The sequence below is a fragment of the Chelonoidis abingdonii genome, chromosome 5 (assembly GCF_003597395.2).
Source record: "Chelonoidis abingdonii isolate Lonesome George chromosome 5, CheloAbing_2.0, whole genome shotgun sequence".
Lineage (NCBI taxonomy): Eukaryota > Metazoa > Chordata > Testudines > Testudinidae > Chelonoidis > Chelonoidis abingdonii.
In genome coordinates, this window is record NC_133773.1 from 51,555,017 (window position 1) to 51,566,382 (window position 11,366).

Below are 11,366 nucleotides of genomic sequence, written 5' to 3' on the forward strand. Positions count from 1 at the left end.
CCAGCTTTGTGATCTATAAAAGCAAAGAGCACATCAGACCTTAAAGAAAAATGTTTGGTGAGGGCAACTTACTGACTTATGTGGATATACTTACACATTATTTTAAAAATAACAGAGTACTTGTGGCACCTTAGAGACTAACAAATTTATTTGAGCATAAGCTTCCGTGGGCTACAGCCCACTTCATTGGATGCATAGATTGGAACATACAGCAAGAAGATATTTATACATACATAGAACATGAGAAGGTGGAAGTAGCCATACCAATATAAGAGGCCAATCAATTGAGATGAGCTATCAGCAGCAGGAGAAAAAAACCTATAGCCCATGAAAGCTTATGCTCAGATAAATTTGTTAGTCTCTAAGGTGCCACAAGCACTCCTGTTCTTTCTGCGGATACAGACTAACAAGGCTGCTACTTTGAAATCTGTCATTATTTTAAACCGCTTTTTGGGATAACTCAATTATATACTACAGAGAATGTGGATTCCTTTACAACCAACCAATCACATATAACTAGTGCTTGGAGTGCAGCTCTAGGAAAGCAGGGTCTATTTTTTCCATCCCTGATTGACCCATAAAGGCAAGCAGCATTTAATTATGCAAATAAAGTTAAGAGGCATGTGAAATCCTTACAAAAATATGATATTGTGTATGTCTCTTTATTAAAAAAATTGAGAACAGTAATAGGCTGAGTACCAAAGAGATACATGCTCATAGTAAATAATATCAGTTGGCTAAATTCACTCCTGGTGCATTTCCTTTGATTTCTCTGGATTTATACCAGGCTTGAATCTGGCCAGTTGCTCTTAGACTGAAATAGATCATGATATTGTAAATGTTCACAGGTAGGGAAAGAAAAAAAGAAAGTACTGATTTGGTAATGAATGATAGAAATTCAAATAAATAAAATTAAGAGATTTTTATACTGAGATGTCCTAATGTAAAGGAAATTTGTCATTCAGTCATAAACCTAGATGGTCCACAAGTGGCTCATGAGAGTGCTATCCATCACTCTAAGCCTAATTAACAAATGTAGAGTTGGATTGGAGATGTGTTACAGCAGACATGCCAACATCAAAATAAAATTATTTATATGTTTTCCTTTTCAATTTGCCAGGCATTCAAACACAGGGTTCTCTCAAAGAGAAAACTGTAAGAGTCCAATATTTGACAAAAAAAAACCATCTCAAGCAAGCTGTATTGGCATTTGTTGTGAGAACATAGCTTAATATCTGCAAAAGATTAAACTGAAGCCTGTATGGATAACTGAGAGCAGCAGGAATCCCAGATGAGCTCATTTCCCACTAAGATGATGTTTACACAATCTTTCTAAAGACAGGGAAAGGCAGCTCATCTACCACAAAATACACTTAAGTTCTCTAGTGTAAGCAAAAGGGACATGCTACTTGGTGATACTGTCAGATCATAAAAGGCAAAGTTCAGAGATCACTGGAAACTAGAATGGAGTATGAAACTAAGCCAACTCAACCCACATTCTAGAAATTACTTCTCCATCAAGCTATCAGTAGAAAACAAAATCTCTACATTGGACACCAACTATAATTTTCATACTGAAACAAAACTTTGAATCTGACATGATTATACTGCACATGAAGTAAAGTAGAACCTCTGAGCATCTCCGGAATGGAAGTTGTTTTAACTCTGAAATGTTTGCATCTCTGAACAAAACATTATGGTTGCTCTGTCAAAAGTTTACAACTCAACATTGACTCAATACAACTTTGAAACATTACTATACAGAAGAAAAATGCTGTTTTTAAGCATCTTAATTTAAATGAAACAAGCACGGCAATAGTTTCCTTAACATGTCAAATCTTTTGAAGCTTTCCCTTTCTGTTTTTAGTAGTTTGTGTTTAAACACAGTACTGTACTGTATTTGCTTTATTTTTATTTTTTTTTGTCTCTCCTGCTGCCTTATTGCCAGGGCCGGCGCTTCCATTTAGGCAGCCTAGGCAATCGCCTAGGGCACTAGGATTATTAGGGGGCGGCATTTTGCTGGGGGGCGCGGTAGGCGGCTCTGGTAGACCTCCCGCAGTCGTGCCTGCAGAGGGTCCTCTGGTCCTGCGGCTCCAGTGGAGCTGCCGCAGGCATTCCTGCGGATGGTCCGCTGCTCCCGCGGCTCCGGTGGAGCTCCCGCAGGCACGGCTGCGGCAGCTCCACCGGAGCCGCGGGACCAGCACGTGAGGCAGCGAAATGGCCATGCGCCTAGGGTGCTAAAAACACTAGCGCCGGTCCTGCTTATTGCGTACTTTCAGCTCAAAATGAGGTGTGTGGTTCACCAGTTAGTTGTAACTCTCGTGTTTGTAAGTGTCAGGTTCTACTGTATAGCAGTCTATTTAGAAGCCAGTCTCCCTTTCATATCTGAAACCTTGTAGAAAGCTCTGACATTAGAACTGATTGTATAACCAACTAGGGGAAAAAATGCTTTCGTGGCTTCACTCATATCAGCTGCTAGTTTTTGCTGGGAGTTTTAGGCATTGGTCTCCAAAAGAGACGGTAACAGAAAGCTGAACTTTTAGTTACAAGCACTAATTCCAAGGATGCTCATCTCTGAATATGAACGTTGTTGTTCAAAACTGAACCTTAATCAACAAGTTGATATACATAAAATTACTGGTAGAGTGGCAGGAGTGTTGCTGGACATATGGAAAGAAATAACTTCTAAGTATGTTATACAAAAATGTGACATTTCAATTTTGAGCACATCCTTCATCTATGGTACAATTAATGCAATATGCTCTCTTACACATTCAATTAACAATCATGACATGATGGAATTGTTTTCTGCAGATTTATCAAGGCTTATGTAGATTCCATCACGGTGCCCTGCACACCCACCCGCCCACCCACCCCACTTTAGGCAAAGAGCATCTCCAGTGCTGAAACACTTACCTGAGGTTTTGAGTGCTAAACTGGAAATATATCTGTTTGATAACTCACAGGACTATTAGAGATGCACTAGATAAGATTAAATGATGCAACATGCTTTTTTGATTTCTAACTTCTATAACTAAAATTTAACCAACATGGGAATGAAGGAAAATATTGCTAATTGCATTGCCAGGCAGCTGCTGTTGAGCTGTAAAGCTTGAAATCAAGCAGTAATAGATTAAGTTGAGAAAAATCTCCTAAAAATAAAGAACCAAAGATTATTAATTTACTGGGGGGAAAAAGAAGAAAAAAGAAACCAGAGAAAAAAGACACTGGCTCTTTAAACACTAGGGCTTATGAAGCTGTTGAAACTAAAGAGTTTCTGGAGTTAGAGAAAAAGGATGATCCAGTGGTTAGGGTACTACTCTGAGCCTTAGGAAATTTGGCTCAATATTCTGCTGGGCCACAGACTGATTGTGTGACCATGGGCAAGACACTTAGTCTTTCTGGTCCAAATCCACAAAGCAATTTAGGATGCTCCAATGTTCAGAAGCCAATTTTAGGCCCCTATCCACCCAAGCAATGGAATTAATAAATCTTGAGTTAGGCAAACAGACTCCCTATATAATGCCTGTGGAGAGATAAGAGCTTAAGACTAGGATACCAAAAAAAGCCAGTACAGTATAGAAGGCATTGAAGCGGGCCAGTACCAGATGCTGAGGTGAAAGGTATGTCCTAAGCCACTCCCACCACTCAAAAAGTCAGATCTCTGTGACCTTAAGCACCCCTGTATTCACACATTACACAGTATTGTGGTAGTCTTTGTATGAACTGTGCCTTGTGGGATGTCATGGTGTATGTGCACAAAGGGGGTTGAGAGTTGTGGGTAAGTGCTGGAATTGTGACTAAACTGCTTTTGGAATACACATGTCAGGGGGAGTTGATGAACGGGTCCGAATTAGACAAAGGACTATGCTTCTCCACCTGGGAACTACTTCCAAAGAACTTGAAAAGACAATGAGAATATATTTACATATCACATAAACAGACATATCAAGCTAACAAGTACCATTGGGATCAAAGCTGCTGAATAAGGACTGTCTAGCTCACAGACTATCAAGGTGTGACCTGTATGCTTATAGGCTGATTGTGAGCATCTCAGGTTGTGAGCTACAACAGAAAAGCATTGTGAGGTTCACAGTGTTATAGGATAGAGGGTGACAACCCCTCACTAGTCTGGATTGTCCCCCAAGCCTCATGACAGTGCCTAAGTAAAGGCTGGAGGGAAGAATCTAACTCCATAGTTGGGAACCCTCTTCTGGAGACAGGCAATTAAGCTGTTTCTTATAGAAGTGGCAACACTTGGCTGACTGCACAAAATGGCCAGGTTTGAGAGGGAAAGGAGGAGATGGCTTTTCCCCTGATAACCTTTAATCCAATGGTTAAGGAACTCATCCAGGATATGGGAGACCATGATTCAATTCTCTCCAGCACCTGATGAGGTGGAGTTTTCCCACATCTCAAGTGAGTGGTGAGTACCCAAACACTGTACTATAGAGGCATCCACATGATCTCTCTGCGGCTCAACATATAGTTCATTATTTATTATATAGTTGAACAGCTGCAATGGGAAAGACTGAGAAAGGTTCACATAGAATATCCCAAAGACTAGTGGTTACATTTTCACCAAAACTCATGTTCAAATCCCTTGTCATTGGAGGGGTGTGTGTGGGAGGGGTTTGAGGAATACATCAGGATCTCCTACATCCTCAATGATTTCCCTAACTATTTAGGTAAAGTTATAAGAGAGGTCAGGAAGAAACCTCTGAGGCTGGGTTATGCTTCCAACTCTTGGCCATTTTGTAGAGCTTTAGTCCCCACAGATGAGGCATGCAGAATAATTCCTAGTTTCCCCTGTTTTGAGGCTCCTGCTGAGGTTTAGGTGACAGATTAGGTGCCTAGGTGCCTAGACGAAGGGAGCAGTGCACATGCTAGAGACAGAAACATAGATGCTCAAAGGGGCCTTCGCGTGTATCCAGGCTTAGACAGCAGCTTAGCAGGGGTTTTGAGGACCTCAGAAATGCCTAAATTTTGGACAAAAAGTGTCTGAAGTGGGAGTTAGGCTAAGTCCTTTTGTGGATCAGGGCCTCAGTTCCCAGTTTATAAAATGGGGATTACAGTACTTCCCTACTACATAGTGGTCTCACGTAGAGAACTACATTAAAGATTGTAAAACACTCAGATACTATTACAATAAGGTTGTATAAATATCTTAATTTGATAAAACATCTGATAACAAAGTATCAAAGATTTTAAATCTTGGGTACATTCATAATACGGAAGCCTTTGGGATGAACTTGCACAGGTGAGAACCATATTTTCAAATCACATTAATTGTCATTGATTTCAGTGGGATTACTTCGTAACTAAACACTTCTTATGCAAATAGCTCCTAGATATTCTCCAGGAAACCATAGCTGAGTATGCTCCACAGGCAGTTAAAAAAAGACAACTATCACTTTAAATTTTTTCAATATTAAAAGTTCCCCTGTAACATTTGATATTTTCAAAAGTAATACAAGTATTTTGTTAATTGACTGGTTTGTAAAAACAACTGAAGAAATAAAATAGATACTTCCCTAGTGAGCCTAAATTTCCTCTTTTTTTTTTAAACAGATGTAAATCAGAAGTATCTCTACTCAGGCTAATTCATTACATGCAACCAACATACATGAGAGGCAAATTAGTGCATATCTGCGAAAAGTTAGAAAAGTATTTGGGTTTGAGTTTCTTAAGCAACATCTATTGAACATTCTTAAAACAGAAAGAAAAAAGAAAACAGTTTATAGTAGGAATTGGCTAACTGGTTTAGAAATAATAATATTTGCAGACATTTGCGCATACTTAAAACCAAACGTAAAATTTTTTTGAACTTTTGGAAACAGTTTGAGACCTCTCTTTCATTGTTTGTTTAATTAATTTGTTTCCATGTGCCTCTACACCTGAGCATTTTAAGTGGAATAAGTACAAGACGTGTGGCAAAACCCAGGCTGTTTTTGAGGTATTTCCGGCTTAGCAAGAATCAGGAAGTACTTCTCATCAGAAATCTGTTCCTGAGATTTCTAATGACAATTTACAGATATATTATTTAACCTTTGGATGAAGTACTAAAAGTTTCTTAACAGAATGGAACCCAAACTTTTAACTCTCTGAGTTTTGACAGTCTTAATAAAATAGTGGCACAAACTAAGTTCCCGGTCTGTCAATGTGATCCACATAAACTCTCATGCCCACTCAAATTCCCAGTAGAGCTAACAGGACTTCACACATCAGTGGAGGGCTTTGCCCCACTGGGTCAGATTGCAGGAGAAGGATTTAAAATGTTATGGCCAAATTCTGCTTTAAGTTACACTTTTGTTAACACAGAGTAACTCTACTTTGATCTTAATTTATACTAGTATTACTGAGATAATTTGGCTCTTGAGATAATTATATTGTTTTCTCTTAATGTCACTCTCCCAGTCATAGGATATATTAACTTGCTGCTAGAAAAATATTGAATTTAATAAATAAATCTCAGTGCAATCACATTTGCTGATGTATATAGGATGCACAAAGTTATTCTCCTGGAATTAATATTTTGTAAAATCATTAAAGTTTTGTTAGTAGACTGGTATATGCTGGTAATTGGCACCTTATAAATACTTAAGTAGAAATAAACTTTATCTTTTATTTGCTAAGACATTTCACAAGCAGTGTATCTGCTTCTAATTTTAAGTGATCTTTGTGAGTTCCTTAATCCTGAAACAGGAACTGTTATTTGTTAATAATTTACTTTTCCATCACTAGGATTTAAAAAAAAAATTACTTACATCTGCTTTCAGTTATGCATAGTTAATATTGCATAATGCAAGTTATTCCACCACTGGTATAAGATCACAGTATATTTCATGTTTGATATAATTTCCAGTACCAAGAAAATCATTTTTCCAACAGCCAGAGTCATTGGGTAATTGTAATTTTTCTGATATTTTCAAGTATGCAGTGTTGGTGTGTGAGGCAATGTACAATTTCTTATGTAAAATTACAGAAGCACAAAAGAAAGGTAGAAATTAAAATATTACTCCAACTTCACGTATGGTTTAGTACAAACGTAATGTTGAAATAGAGGGACAAAAAGAGCTCTGGCTGGCTGAAAAGCTGGTCCAATAAAAGATATTTACCTCACCCACCTTGTCTCTCTAATATCGTTAAAAACTCATGTTGAAATAGAAGCATTTGGAAAGAAATGGACTCCAATTGCAGATTTACAAGTCTATAAATACTAAAAATAAATACCTCGAGTAAGATTCTGCTTTCAGTTTCTTCCAGTGACTTCAGTAGAGCCACTTCAGCTTTACTTTACTTCTCGAATTTGCCATTTCAACTTCTCTAAGTATTTTTCTGTTTCAAACAGCAGAATACAAATAAATGGAGAGTAAACAGCTATTTTACAGATATCCATTAACATGTCCTAGTGTCTTCAGAACTAAAATTTTCAGCACGTGTAAATGTTGGTATTTAAGGTAGCCACATCATCTTACTTGTATAGTCCTCATATCTGTATAGCAAAGTGGTACTTACACAGTTACCCAACTGAATGAGCAAATGGACAGATGCACATAAACTTTTGTTCATAATATCTTTTATAATTTTGGCACTAATTAATAAGTAATTATATAAAGTAGGATAATATGTATCAGTAACTTAAAGTTCAACACATTATGGAGATGCTGTAACTATCTCAACCAGCAGCGGCTCCAGGCACCAGAGCTCCAAGTGCATACCTGGGGCGGCAAGCCGCGGGGGGCGCCCTGCCTGTCCCTGTGAGGGTGGCAGTCAGGCAGCCTTTGGCCGCATGCCTGTGGTAGGTCTGCCAGTCCTGCAAATTTAGCAGCAATTTGGCGCGGGTACACCAAAGTCGCGAGACTGCTGGACCTCCTGCAGGCATGCCGCCGAAAGCCACGGGACCGGGGACCTCCCACTAACAGGTCACCAAAGGCAGCCTGCCTGCCATGCTAGAGCCACCTCTGATCCCAACTAACCAAGCATTACAAATCCAGGAAGTTCAGAGTTAAGGTTACACTTTAATTGTCACAAATCATGGAAATGCATAGTTAAAACGCCCAAACAACCTTAACTTTGCTTTAGAAACTGTGGAATACCATGCAATTATGATTTTAGTACTTGTGGTCCCAGAGTAGATTAAAATGATTTTGACTTTTTTTTTTTTCCCCATATTTTCCCCTCTCTATGTCACCACATTTAGGCTTGTCTACCTGTCTGTAACTACAGCTATAAGTGCTGGATCACTCTGAATTCCCTGATGCAAGAAAAAAAAAACAACTCCTCAGTATCTTGACCTCCAACATTGCACCGATGTCTAGTAAATAACTCTGCTTGCATATCTTACTGGCAAAGTTTACCCTTTGTAGCTGCTCTGCACAGAGGAGGACAGTTGCTCCTTTTGCTCATAAAACATACAATGGATCCATTTATGCCTCGATCATGTAAGCACTTATTCACATGCTTAACTTTAAGAACTTGAGTAGTCCCACTGAAGGCAAGCATAAGTATAAGTATTTTCAGGATCACAGCCTTTAATAAGTTTGTTTTGAAATATTCTGCTGGTTTAAAAAATATCCTCTATGTTCAAAATAGAGGATATACCACTGCAATTCTCTTTCAAAATAGAAGAAACTCTACGTATAACAACTGTACATCATATTTTACATGATGCCACTTGTGAGTGAAATAAAGCAAAAACAAAGAAAAGGAGACTAAACTCAATAACTTGATCAGATTGCATTCATCAGAAAAAAATCATGTGAAGTCTAAAAATAAATTAAAGGATATTGAACCAAATTCATCCTCAGTATAAATCCACTAACTTCAATGGGTTTACTTCAGCGATGGATATGGCCCTTCATGTTTTGTTCACACATGGGTAATTTTATTTGATCTTTTTGTTATAAACGTCTCTGGGAAAATATGCAATGAACCTCTTCTGAGAATTTTGATTGCAATATAAATATCAAGTAAAATAAACTGATTTACTTCATTTGTGCTCATTTAGGAAATTTTAACTGTATATTGATGCAGTTAGACAGTTTAATGCTACTGATAACGAACAGCCAACATTAAAGCAGCAGACAGAAAATTAAAGGTATGGGATGTTAAATTTGTAAATGTAACGTAAATGAAGGAAACTTAGCAGATCATTAGAGTTTCTAATTTCTCTTTAAATGTCTCTCAGGTTAAGAACTAGACTATTAGATTTCACTGGGCTTCAATTTAATGTTGAGATCATTTGAAAGGAGACAGACAGATTTTGTTAAGGGGGAAGGGAATTAAGAATTTTTAATAAATATGCTGAAAATATATTACCATGTGAAAATGGGTCTCAAACTCCATAAAATTAAAAATAACATGACCTGATCTTTCTGCGAAGTAGTGATTGTTCACAGTTCAATTTTTGTTGATTTGTAGGTACAAATTAAAATTGCAATCCTGTAAAATAATATGATAAATTCAAATGCTGAGGAGAAACTACTACATGAAAGAACATCTCATAGGGAGTGAAGTAACTTTGGAAGTACCAGAAGATGTATCAGTTTTTGTATTTACAATCAGCTTATAGGATTCTTCAAATGTCATGGTTAGCAGAATTGATTAGCTGATTAAAATCTAATCAGTGTTGCTAAATGTGTTCTTAACACTAAATATCATGTTGCATCTTTATTGGCCTCATCATAGACCCAAACTTAAGCTCTGTCTTGGTTTCATTGGTGGAACTCAGAGACGAGTTTGTCTCTTAGATATAATTATGAGCCTAATTAAAGTTTAACATTTCTCCCCCAAACACAATATAAAAAATAAGTACTTTTCCCAGCATACACTGATTTTATAATACTTGATTTTAAAGAAGTCTGGTTTCATTAGTAAAAGCTTCTTTTGGTTTTAAAATATGGAACATTATTGCATATTGATTACCTATGACTAGATCCACAAAGGGAGCGAAGCATAGCAACACCTCGCTTTTAGGCACCTTGCCTCCCTTTGGGATCCTCAGCATGAATTAGTTATCCAATCTCCCAGCACATTGCATGGGAAGAATTAGCGCTTGCCTACACTACGAGTTTAGGTCGAATTTAGCAGCGTTAGATCGATTTAACCCTGCTCCCATCCACATGACAAAGCCATTTTTGTCGACTAAAAGGGTTCTTAAAATCAGTTTTTGTACTCCTCCCCAACGAGGGGATTAGCTCTGAAATTGACATTGCTGGGTTGAATTTGGTGTAATGTGGATGCAATTTGACAGTATTGCCCTCTAGGAGCTATCCCAGAGTGCTCCATTGTGACCACTCTGGACAGCACTTTCAACTCAGATGTGGTAGCCAGGTAGACAGAAAAAGCCCCGGGAACATTTGAATTTAATTTCCTGTTTGGCCAGCATGGCAAGCTCATCAGCACAGGTGATCATGAAGTCCCAGAACGGCAAAAGAGCTCCATCATGGCCCAAATGGGAGGTACTGGGTCTGATCACTGTTTGGGGAGACAAATCCATGCTATCAGAATGCCCTTCCACAATATGAAATACCAAAATATTTGAAAAAATCTCCAAGGGTATGATGGACAAAGGCTACAACAGGGAACTGCAGCAATGCCACGTGAAAATTAAGGAGCTCAGGCAAGCCTACCAAAAAACCAAAGAGGCAAATGGCCGGTCCAGGTCAAAGCCCCAGACATGCTGCTTTTATGATGAGCTGCATGCAATTATTGGGTGGGGGGAGGCTGCCACTACCCCACCCCTGTTCGTGGACACCTGCAAAGGGGAAGTCTCATGCAACAGAGATGAGGATTTTGGGGATGAGGAGATGAGGAGGTGGAGGAGGAGGAGGATAGCACATAGCATGCAAGCAGAGATACCATTCTCCCCAACAGCCAGGAACTGTTTATCATCCTGGAGCCGATACTCTCCCAATCCTCTTAAGGCAGGCTCATGGACCACGAAACCGGAGAAGGCACCTCTGGTTAGTGTATCTTTGTAAATAGAATGCATGGTTTAAAAGTAAGAGTGTTGAATGATTAATGTGCCCTGAAGACTTAAGATGCATTCGTGGCCAGTACAGCGCCTCCTTTTAAATGGCAAACCCAACGGGTGCTTGTTATGGGAAAGGAGGGTCCTACTGTTTGAAACCTTTCCCACATGTTATGAAGGTTGAAGAAGCTGAAAGACTGTGGCTTACCATGGCTGTCTGCAAGATGAATTCTGTTGCTCAGCCCTGAGTATGTGGTCTCTCACACCAAACCGGCAGGCCCTCAATATATGAGGCAAAATGCGACCTTGTACTGAAAGCATATGTGCTTTGTAATGTTAACAGAAAGGTTTACAGTGAAAGAGTCTACCCATTGTTCTCTAAAATGTGTCT

At 38.7% G+C, this 11,366-nt stretch overlaps 1 pseudogene; it reads left to right on the plus strand.

The window, feature by feature from the left end:
* Positions 1-10,415: 10,415 nt before the first annotated feature.
* Positions 10,416-10,927, plus strand: LOC142046906 (myb/SANT-like DNA-binding domain-containing protein 7; annotated as a pseudogene).
* Positions 10,928-11,366: the final 439 nt, after the last annotated feature.